Raw genomic sequence first — 10527 nt, 5'->3', positions numbered from 1 at the left:
CTGTTCACATCCGCGACAAAACAGCTGATTATTTACCAACGGATCGCTTACAGAAACGTGAAAATGGTCTCATTTGAAAGAAAATATCATAAGCTAAAAGATGATATAGTGTGACTAATTGAAGCAGCCCTTATCAAAAGTGCGGGGGTCGACTTCTATCTTTTCAAAACTGCGGGGGTCCTGACCCCCCTGTCCCCCGTGCCAACGGCGCCCCTGTTCCTGACATTTATATGTGCCTGATTTCGACGCCGGGGAAACACAAAGCAAGCCTGTGAATATTTTATATAACTACAATATAGGCAGGTTAAATCCGAGTAATCACTTATATCAATGTTATATATATCGTCATATTGTCCAGCCCTAAAACTTGTATAGTTTTTGTCAGTGTTAAAGGTCCCGTTCTTCGTGATCCCATGTTTCAAACTTTAGTTAGTGTGTAATGTTGTTGTTAGAGTATAAATAAAATCTGTAAAATTTTAAAGCTCAAAGTTCAATGCCAAGCGAGATATTTTATTTAACAGAAGTCGCCTACATCGAACGGCCAGTTTGGACTACATCCCTCTACTTCCTTCTTTAATGACGTCACTAAAACAGTTTTTTGACTAACCTCCACCCACAGGAATACACAAAAAGGGGGCGTGGTCTTGTTGCGCTCCCACGGAGAAGAGCAAGAGTTGCGTTTGTAGAGTGTGTTTGTCGCCATGTCGTCGAAACGCTGTTATTTTCATCCCGCAGTCCAATCACCTTTGTTTGGCCTTCCCAGGGACGCTGTACTTAGAGATCAATGGTTACAATTTATGTTTAACTCGGTTCCCGAAAATTATAATCCACATGTAAAACTATGTGCAGCACACGTTATGGTAAGAGGCGTGACCTTAAGGTGCGCTCAGAGCCATCTCTATGGCTCTGGGTGCGCTAAGCTGCTGTCGAATCACAACACAGGAACCGCTGGCACAATCAGAACTCGTTACGTATTTCTGAAGGAGGGACTTCATAGAACAAGGAAGTCATCAGCCAGTTTTTATGACAGTGGAAACAGTGGTATACAGATAAGTAAATTATGTGAAAAATACTGTGTTTTTTTACACGCGAAACATGAACACATGTTATATTGCACACTATAAACACAATCAAAGCTTCAAAAAAACACGAAAAATGGGACCTTTAATTTAAAAACACCCAGTTATGCAGAGTATAAGATGAAAAATATTTAATTGATGAGTTATCAACACAATACATAACGATACAATATATATAGGGTATGATTTTACCCCAAAATCCAACTTTTTGACACAAAATGATAACTGCAAAATATGTTTCTCTGACTGGAGTCAAAGACTATAGAATAGCACAAGACATGTCACTCGTATTGTTTTGAATGGGAGAAAGTGTAACGCGCAATATGGCGGAATAAGTCCCGCCTTCAAAATAAGAGCCAATCACCGACTGGGTAAAGTCATCGCGTCACTGCAGCGGCCATTAGAAGCACTGACACGCGCCTCCGAAATGAGGCACAAGAGACGCACATTTAGGTCTGCGCATGCGCATTAGCTTGATCCAGCCTAAAAAATACAGTTTTTTGTCATGATTCGAGCGTTTAGAAAAAAAATTATGAGACAGTTGTTGTCAGATTTCATTGGTGATTTCAAATATGAAATTTAATCGAAAGCTTGGCAAACAGCTTTAGAGAATTTGATGTTTCCCCATTCAAAGAGATAGGAGCTGCATGGATGCCCAGGATGCCCGAGAGGCGTTTCAAAGATGGCCGCCGAGTGAAATGACTTGTCTTAAAGGGACTTTGCTGGAGTCCAGCAAATGAATTACAATAACATGGAGACTGACCTTCAGTCTTTGCTGGCTTTGTTGTCATTTTTAACAGGCATTCTGCAGTGAAACTCTGCATTTTTTTAATACTGCAGCTGCCTACATGCGCAAGAGGCAACTGTTTGTACGCACATGAACAGTCACGTGACATGCGTTTTTGGCCCTGTAGTGTAGGAGATAATTTCTAAAAATGCTGTGGAATCGCTTGTGTAGACGAGGATCATTTTCATTTTAAACAACGTTTTAAAACGAAAACGCACTAGTGTAAACGGGGCCTAATACAGTTGATACAGTTATTAACGCAGAGAAAGAGAATAAGCAGCACATGTGAATTAGCCTACCTGAGTCTGTGCGTCGATCACAGCAGCAATGTCTCTACTAATAGCGATACTATAAGTTTATCTACCTGAAGAACTGCACAGTTATTACCTCGCACGTTTCTATGTGAGTATGTGTCCGTACGCTACAAGTGTACGTTAAAAGAGAGAGCGCGAGAGAGTATGCGCTTTCAGGACACAATAAAACGTATTTTGTGGCAAAAACCATGACAATAATTTGTCGTTAATTTGTCTATTGTTTGCTATATTTATTTGCTTGGTCGTTGTCGCTGTGGGTTTTGGTTCTTTTGCAGTTGTAGGCTGCAAGGACCTATTGAAATAACTGAAAACATTTGGCGAAGTGATATGGAACTGCAATGCGGTCAAGACCTGCTGGAACTGCTTTAGCTGTGCGTTTACCTGAAAATAATTGCACACTTTAGAACGTTGGTCAACCAATCAGATTCAAGCATTCAACAGCCCCGTAGTGTATATAATATAATATGTTAAAATACATTTTATAGGTCAGATAATTCTCTTTCATTAGTTAATAGCGAACTTGGTAATAAAAAAGTAAATCTTCATTTAAAAAAAGGCACAGTTGGCATGGTTATTGTTTAATGTGGATCTTACAGCTCAGTTAATTTGATCTTGGACATGTCTGATGAGAAATATTTGAGTTAATATTAAAATATCTGACTTTTGATTGCAGACTTTGATATCCTGGTACATCTGAGTACAGTTTGAGATGTCATTGAGATCTCTAGTGACATTACCCAGGTCTTTTTACTCAACAGAAGAATCTGAGAAGCAGAAGACCTCTCAAAATCTCAATATGCTCTCCATTTAATCTCACAGCTGTTTAAACAAATGAGAAGTTAAATTAAATAGATCCCATTTGTGATATTTCTTTTCTTACGGTAAGCTTCTTCTTCACATACTGTAGGTAGTTTTGGTTTGGATACAGAACAGTGATTATATGAAATGGAAACTATATCCATATCCTGTACAAAATGTCCTCAATATGCTAAATGGCTGAAATGCTCACCATGCTGTAAAATAGAGTGACAGTATGGTACAGTTATGTATTCCCAGGTGATGCTGCTCACTTGCCTGCACAGATTTTACATACCCAACAGCTCAGCAGAACCCGGGAAGAGCATGACTCAGAGAAGCGCTCATACTGCCAAATGAGGATGAAAGAGACACTGGTTTAATCCACCCAGTAGATATAAGGAGGGGCTGAGAAAGAGAGAGAGAGGTAAGTCCTCACAAACTGTGTCCTATTCTCCCTTGAAAAGCTGCAGGGTAATTCACTCTTCTGAATAGTGAACTGTCCACTCAAATAACTCAAGACTCATAGTGATGTACCAAGATCCTCTCTCTGGAGGATTAGGGGCAATATGATGTGCATTTTTATGTGAAGGTGGATTTGTCCGTGTGTGCGTGTGTGTAGGTGCGTTGTGCTGTGTTTAAACGTGTGTGCATAGCAGATCTGGTCTTAGTCTTGAGGCGAGCCGAGTGTGACCCACTTTCCCTCTGAGCTTCTCTGCTAGAGATGCACTCAGGCAGGCAGGCAGGCAGGCAGGCAAGCACACACACACACACACACACACACACACACACACACACACATACGCTAAACGCCAACATCAGAAGACCGAGAGGAGGGGAGATAGAGAGAGGGAAGGAGCAGGGAGATGATGATACATAGCCGCTGCTGCACTCTTCAATTCAAAAATCAATCCCTGTTCCAAACCCGCCCCTCCAGCACTTTGTCATGTGCAAAAACACAGCGCCCATTTTGCTGGGGGATTTTCATCCAACAAGTAAGCACAGCTGCACCCCTGTGTGTGTGTACTTGTGTGTGGGCGTGCATACATTGCATATGCATGCGGAGAGAGTCATCAACCTCGGCTACGTGCCAGCGTGCGAGTCCTCTATATAAAACGGCCTATACGTTAATAGTTCATTTAATATTAATGAGTCCCAAGTGTAATTGTATCACTGGGAAGACCTGCATGGAGATTACCTATCAAACCCTAACCGCAGAGCACTGCAGGCCGCTAATGTGTATTTATTATCAGGTCAGTGCTCGTAATGTTACACACTAATAATGTTTTTTTCACTAATGCTGTCACAGCAGCACTGTTAAAATGATGGTTTACATGAAACGTAACATTTCATCAAATTTAAAGTCACCATGAAATCTAAATTGACAATTCTTATTTTTTTATGGAATATTGCGGTGTTATTTATCCATGCACATCATTTTTGTTATTCCTTGACCCTCGTAATCTTAAAAAAAAAAAAAAAAAAATGAATGGTAACACTTTACAATAAGTTAGTTAAAGTCCCCCTGTAGTCAATAATTTTATCCCTTAAAACTAATCTTTGATCACTAAAATGACATATTTCTTGTGAAAAAAAAATTTCTTCATGCCTTAAAATAACTTGAATGTAACTCTATACCCTTGCTTCATTTCGTATATGCGGATCTATGAATATGCTAATGAGCCCCGCCTCCACTCACTCGTACAAGCTCAAAGATCCACTCGGTCAACTTACTGAGGTAAACACTGCACAATGTTATTGCTTTTTACAACGTCAGACACATAACGGTAATTAATGATTAGCCATTTGCTTGACTACATTATCAAACAGCTAATAATCTGTTGCTAATGTTACACAACACCCTTGCTTCAGAGTGGTCATAGTTAATGATATGCTAAAGCCCACCAGCACATTGACATGATTGGATACAGGGTAGTTTGTGATGTCAGAAACACCAGCCATTTCAAACTGCTGGTTTGAGACTGTCTTTAGATAACTTCAGTTTAAAAGACAAAATACTCAGCAATGTTGTTGACTTATGAATTTGCACATGGTTTGTCATAAGGCATATTAAAAACATCACATAGACATATAAACAACATTAAAAACTGGATTTTCACCACAGGGGGACTTTAACATAACCTAAGAATAAGCAATATAATTTTACAGCATATATTAAACTTTGTTCATGTTAGTTAATAAAAATAAATGTTTTCATTGTTCATATCAGTTCACAGTCAGTTCAGTTCACAGCATTAACATACATCCTTTGATTAGAAGTTCTTAACTAATTAACTACTAATGTTAACAAATGAAACCATATTGTAAAGTGTTATAACATCAACTTCTGTCATCCACTTTCTTTCATATGTGAAACTGAGAAGGAGATTTTTTTTTGGAGAATGTGCAGGCTATCAATAAAGCAAAAGCAGTCACCAGGTCCTGTCAACCTCCAAAATGAAACACACGAAAAAGAAAAAAAAAAAACACATAAAATGTATTACCTATGACTCCTGCACTATATTTCAAGTCTTCCGAAACCACTAGCAATTTTTGAGGAATTGAAATTTAAGTAATTATTCACTGAAAATCTCTCTTATTTCATTTAGACTTCTGCATATTGAAAAGAGCAGCATTAACATTCAGCCTTATAATCTTTCGTGTTCCTACAGGTAAATGATGACAGAATTTTCATTTTTGGGTGGACTGTCGCTTTAATCTATGTCAACTATTGTCTCATTTGAATTCATTTTAGTGATTTCTAATCGTTTTTAGGACAAATATCTGAGATAAATTGGATATTTAACAGTCTGAGATGTAGATGAGATATGTAGAATCAATATACATATAGAAGTTTTAAATCTCCTGAGTTATGAAAGAGCAACTGCTAGATGTTCCGCTAGGCCTTTACAAGAGACACTTCTTTAAAATATCTTCTATTGTGCTCCACAAAAGAGTCCTACAGTTTTGGAACTACACAAGTTATAATGACAGAATTTTCATTTGTTCATTTTTTCATTTAAGTTAATTTATTGAGCAGTTATCATGTAATATTTTTTAGTGTTATGTTGCAGATGTTGTCAAATGTTTAATGTTATGTCAGAATGGCACTGTCAGTGGCTCAATATTGCGTGTCTGCAGGATTTCTAATTATGACAGTGTTGGGGATAAACAGTTTTAGGACCCTTGACCAGATATGTCGAATGAAAGACCAGGAGTCAGAGATGCAATCAATTGAAGAAATTTTACTGAAGAATAGTTTGCAGTTTCATCAGCAAAAGCCAGCTTCAGGTCTCACAAGGAGTTCGTAGGCTGCTCTGCGTACATTCACATTTCCACAACAATTATACTCTAACAGAGTCTACTAACTACGTCATTACTTCAGGTTGAATGATTCTGATTGGCTAAGAAAAATAGACAAATTTGGTAATCTTCCACATGGACAGATAGTCAGAAGCATATCTCCCTTCGTCACGGTGCTGACGAGGGTACTCTGGATTTAGGTACTGGATGTCCTATTGGGGTCATGACATGGCATCTGCTGGTCTCAAGCAGAGAGCCAGTTGTCCACCAGTACAAAGGACCTGCACAGAACACTTAGCGCACATACACAGATACACACGTTTCACAGCTTCTTCAAGGCTGAAGTTGATCTGAGCTCTGCTCTGAGCAGGAAACTTTCCCAAAACATACCGATAACATGTTCTTATCTCTCTGTGAGAGGTACAGACAATATTAAAACTTATTTTCTAGTGTTTGAAAAGGAAAATAAATGCTTTACCATACGTTGAAGAAGTCATTCAAATAATTTAACACAAAATAAATATATTGATTAATAACTTTAAAAGATATATATTGAAGCGGCAGTGGATTCCAGAATCCATCCCTTCAACAGTTTAGAACTACAGTCGCAGTTCAGAAGAGACTTTCAGGATTTTCAAAGACTTTAAACCAGTGATTTTTTTGACTTAATGTAATCCCAGTGAAAGTCTAAAAATGTGTTTTTTGCCACCATGCTATAGAGTAGATGATTATACATTATTTGAAATTACTACTTGTAAATATGGGTTGGGTAAAAAAGAACCATGTGAAACCTATCATTTAAGTGGCATAGGTTGGTGTTATCAGTTTTTCGTGTGAATGTATTTTAGAGTTGAAAATGCATTTTGGTTTGCATATGAAAAGCTGTTCCTGACATTATGAGTATAGCCTCAACAGCATCATAATTTTTCATAAATTATTTGGACACCGAAGCCACGCTTAAAAATGTATGAATGTCATTGCATTTGGTGAAATATTAAACCAAGTGACATTTATTTAAAAGAATGATAGCAGAGGCACACTTTTCAAGCTATACATTTCACAAAATGAAATTTTAAATTCATATTTATGTTTTAAGATTCCACTAGGTTTGATATGTTGCTATCTAAAGCAAACGGCATCCGTATTTTTTTAAGTGTGGCTTAAGTGTCAAAATACTTTTTGGGGCCATTACTTTCTTTACTCCTCAAGAAACACTAGGAAGTCAAAATCTCATTGAAGAAAATAATTAGCCTGGCGTGATCAGCTCCTTTTTATGTACTCCTCTTGTGATTAGTTTTCTGATGCAGGTCTTTGTGAGTGCCACCTTAACGTAAACACAGCTAATTAGCGGAAAAGCAGATGTGAGCTTGTGAAGAAAAAAAATCAGAAATGAGCAACTCATCGTGCGGCGTCAACTCATGTCAGCGAGTAAAGAGAGGGAGCACAGGAAGCAGTCTCTAAGCTCTTTTTGGAGCGCATTAGCAGTACTTGATGAGTGGTAAAATGCTGCATTTGTCATTGTGACACACTCCTGGCCCCCACAGAGACAGACTGCAGTTAAAACTCAGCCCTGATAGATTACAAAAATGACTACATTCATAACCCAGCTGTATACCTCCACGTGGAGACGTCGCATACGTACGTCCCGCCTGCAGATGTTCAGGTGTTTATTGATGGATGCTTTCGGATCTGCATGGAAATGGCCTGCTATAGCTTTGTTTGTTTATTTATTGTGTCTGTCTTTTTGACAGCAATCCATCTTGGTCTCACACCAGGGTCATTGTGTGTGTATGTGTGGCAAGGGAGGAGAAAGAGAAATCGTGTGTCTTTCAAAGTGTAGTTCATCTTGTCACCAAGGAACAGATTTATCATAATGATGTGTCACTGTACACAAAGCATCATAACAAAAGCATAATGTCTGCAATGCAGGTCAAACTAAACAAAAGACTGTGCGTACACACGCAAACATGGCCTTTAATGCATTCGGCTAAGCAAAGACCATCAATAACAGTGATCTGAGCTTCTATTGCAGTCATAAACAAGCTTTTTATTCCTTTCTCTTTCTCTCTCTCTCAGTAGTATATCAATATGCCTAATGAAGAAGATTACAGGACATGCATACTTGATGTCCCAAATGATCTACTGAAATTTCCATTTCCATAAGAAACCCCAAAGCGGTGAAAAATACTCAATGCCGACATGAGCAAATCTCGTTTACCAGGGCCTTTATTGTGAAGCCTGTATTGTGATTCTGTGAATAGCAAGACATGCAGTATCTTTTAAAGAGCACTTTATATTGCACATTGTTCTGTTCTGATTATCAAGTCACTGCTCTTCAGTAATATGGTAACATATATTCATGTTCTGTGCATTTAATATGCATTTAATAAAAAAAATGTCTACCCGACTATTCAGAGGTATTTTGTGCTAAAATGTTGCTCTTTCATATCTCAGGGTATTAAATGGAGTTATGTTTTATTTAAGCATCAATTCTGTCTCAAAACGTTTTTCATTTCATTTTCTCTAAAAATGGAGACAAAAGATACTGTTGTTGACAAGAATATAGAGCTATACATTCCTATAATATGACAATTAATTAAAAATGCCATAAAAAAATTATAAATACTTTTATATAATTTTAAATTTAAAGGATTAGTTCACTTTCAAATGAAAATTACCCCAAGCTTTACTCACCCTCAAGCCATCCTAGTTGTATATGACTTTCTTCTTTCTGATGAACACAATCAGAGATATATTAATAAATATCCTGACGCGTCCGAGCTTTATAACGGCAGTGAACAGGGGTCACGAGTATGAGCTGAAGAAAGTGCCTCCATCCACATCCATCCATCATAAACGTACTCCACACGGCTTCGGGGGGGTTAATAAAGGCCTTCTGAAGCGAAGCGATGCGTTTGTGTAAAAAAAAAATAAAATAAAATCCATATAGCCTACCGCCTTCCGTATTCAAGTTACGAAGAAAGTGTGAAGTGGCATTGCGTCACTTATACACTTTTTCCGTAAGTTGAATAAGGAAGGTGTAGGATGTAGCGTAAGCGTTTTGAACTGCGAGAGTTTTACACTTTCTTCGTAACTGGAATACGGAAGGCGGTCTGGAGGAAGCTAGATGTTTTACTTCATAACTTAAATATGGATATTTTTTACACAAACGCATCGTTTCGCTTCAGAAGGCCTTTATTAAGCCCCCGGAGCCGTGTGGAGTATGTTTAAGATGGATGGATGTGGATAGAAACACTTTCTTCAGCTCATACTCGTGACTCCTGTTCACTGCCATTATAAAGCTCGGATGTGTCAGGATATTTATTAAAAACCATATACATCTAGGATGGCTTGAGAATGAGTAAAGCATGGGCTAATTTTCATTTGAAAGTGAACTAATCCTTTAATTATTATTTATTAATAATTATTTTTAAAATATTATTCGGTCTTGGGAGATTAAAAAATGAAAAGCTAAATGCAAATAATGTGATGCAACCAACCATTTAATCATGCATAGTAAGGATAGCAAAATATACTGGTTTATCGACTTTTAAAATGAGGAGAAAACACTTATTTTTGTTGTTGATGTCAAAGGTTGTGTGTCTAATAATCTGTCTCTTGATAGAACCGAAATAAATTAAACAGATGCCAGCCTGAACAGGTTGCTTGACATCCACTCATCCTTGAAAACCATGAACAAAACTACACAATGTAAAAAATTTTTTTAAAAATCGGTCAATTTATACAGCTTCACTTGCAGCACAGATAAATGAGGTTTTTGCCGACCACAATTTGTTTTGTACTGTAATTTATTGGCTGCCAAAAGCATGAAAACAATAAAATTCAAGAGAAATATATAGAAACCAAAACTGACATTTTTCCTGTTTGATGTCTTGCTAGCAATTTTGCATTTTGGGCCTATGTTCATGGTAATATTAATACTATTATTAATAATGTTTCTTGTGTGTTGATGTCCAATGTAAAATCTGGGTCCTGACGCAAAACCATTTGAGAACCTGGAGTCTTTATCTCAGGGGAAAAGTCTGAGAAGCAAGAGACTTAAGCAAGCGTCTCCATTCGCTCTCCCATTAATATCATTGCTGTCTAGCAGAAACGCCTGCCATGTTAAAGAGATCTCATTTGTGACTCTCTTTCCTATGGGATCTAACTTCTGCATGAGGGGATTTTTTCCTTAAGTGCTGTGCTGAATCTGTCCCGTGGAACGAGATGAGGTTTGCCTGCAAACATC

Source organism: Megalobrama amblycephala, linkage group LG6 (genome assembly GCF_018812025.1).
Source record: "Megalobrama amblycephala isolate DHTTF-2021 linkage group LG6, ASM1881202v1, whole genome shotgun sequence".
Lineage (NCBI taxonomy): Eukaryota > Metazoa > Chordata > Actinopteri > Cypriniformes > Xenocyprididae > Megalobrama > Megalobrama amblycephala.
The sequence above is the reverse complement of the archived record's forward strand: the minus strand, read 5'-3'. Positions refer to the sequence as shown.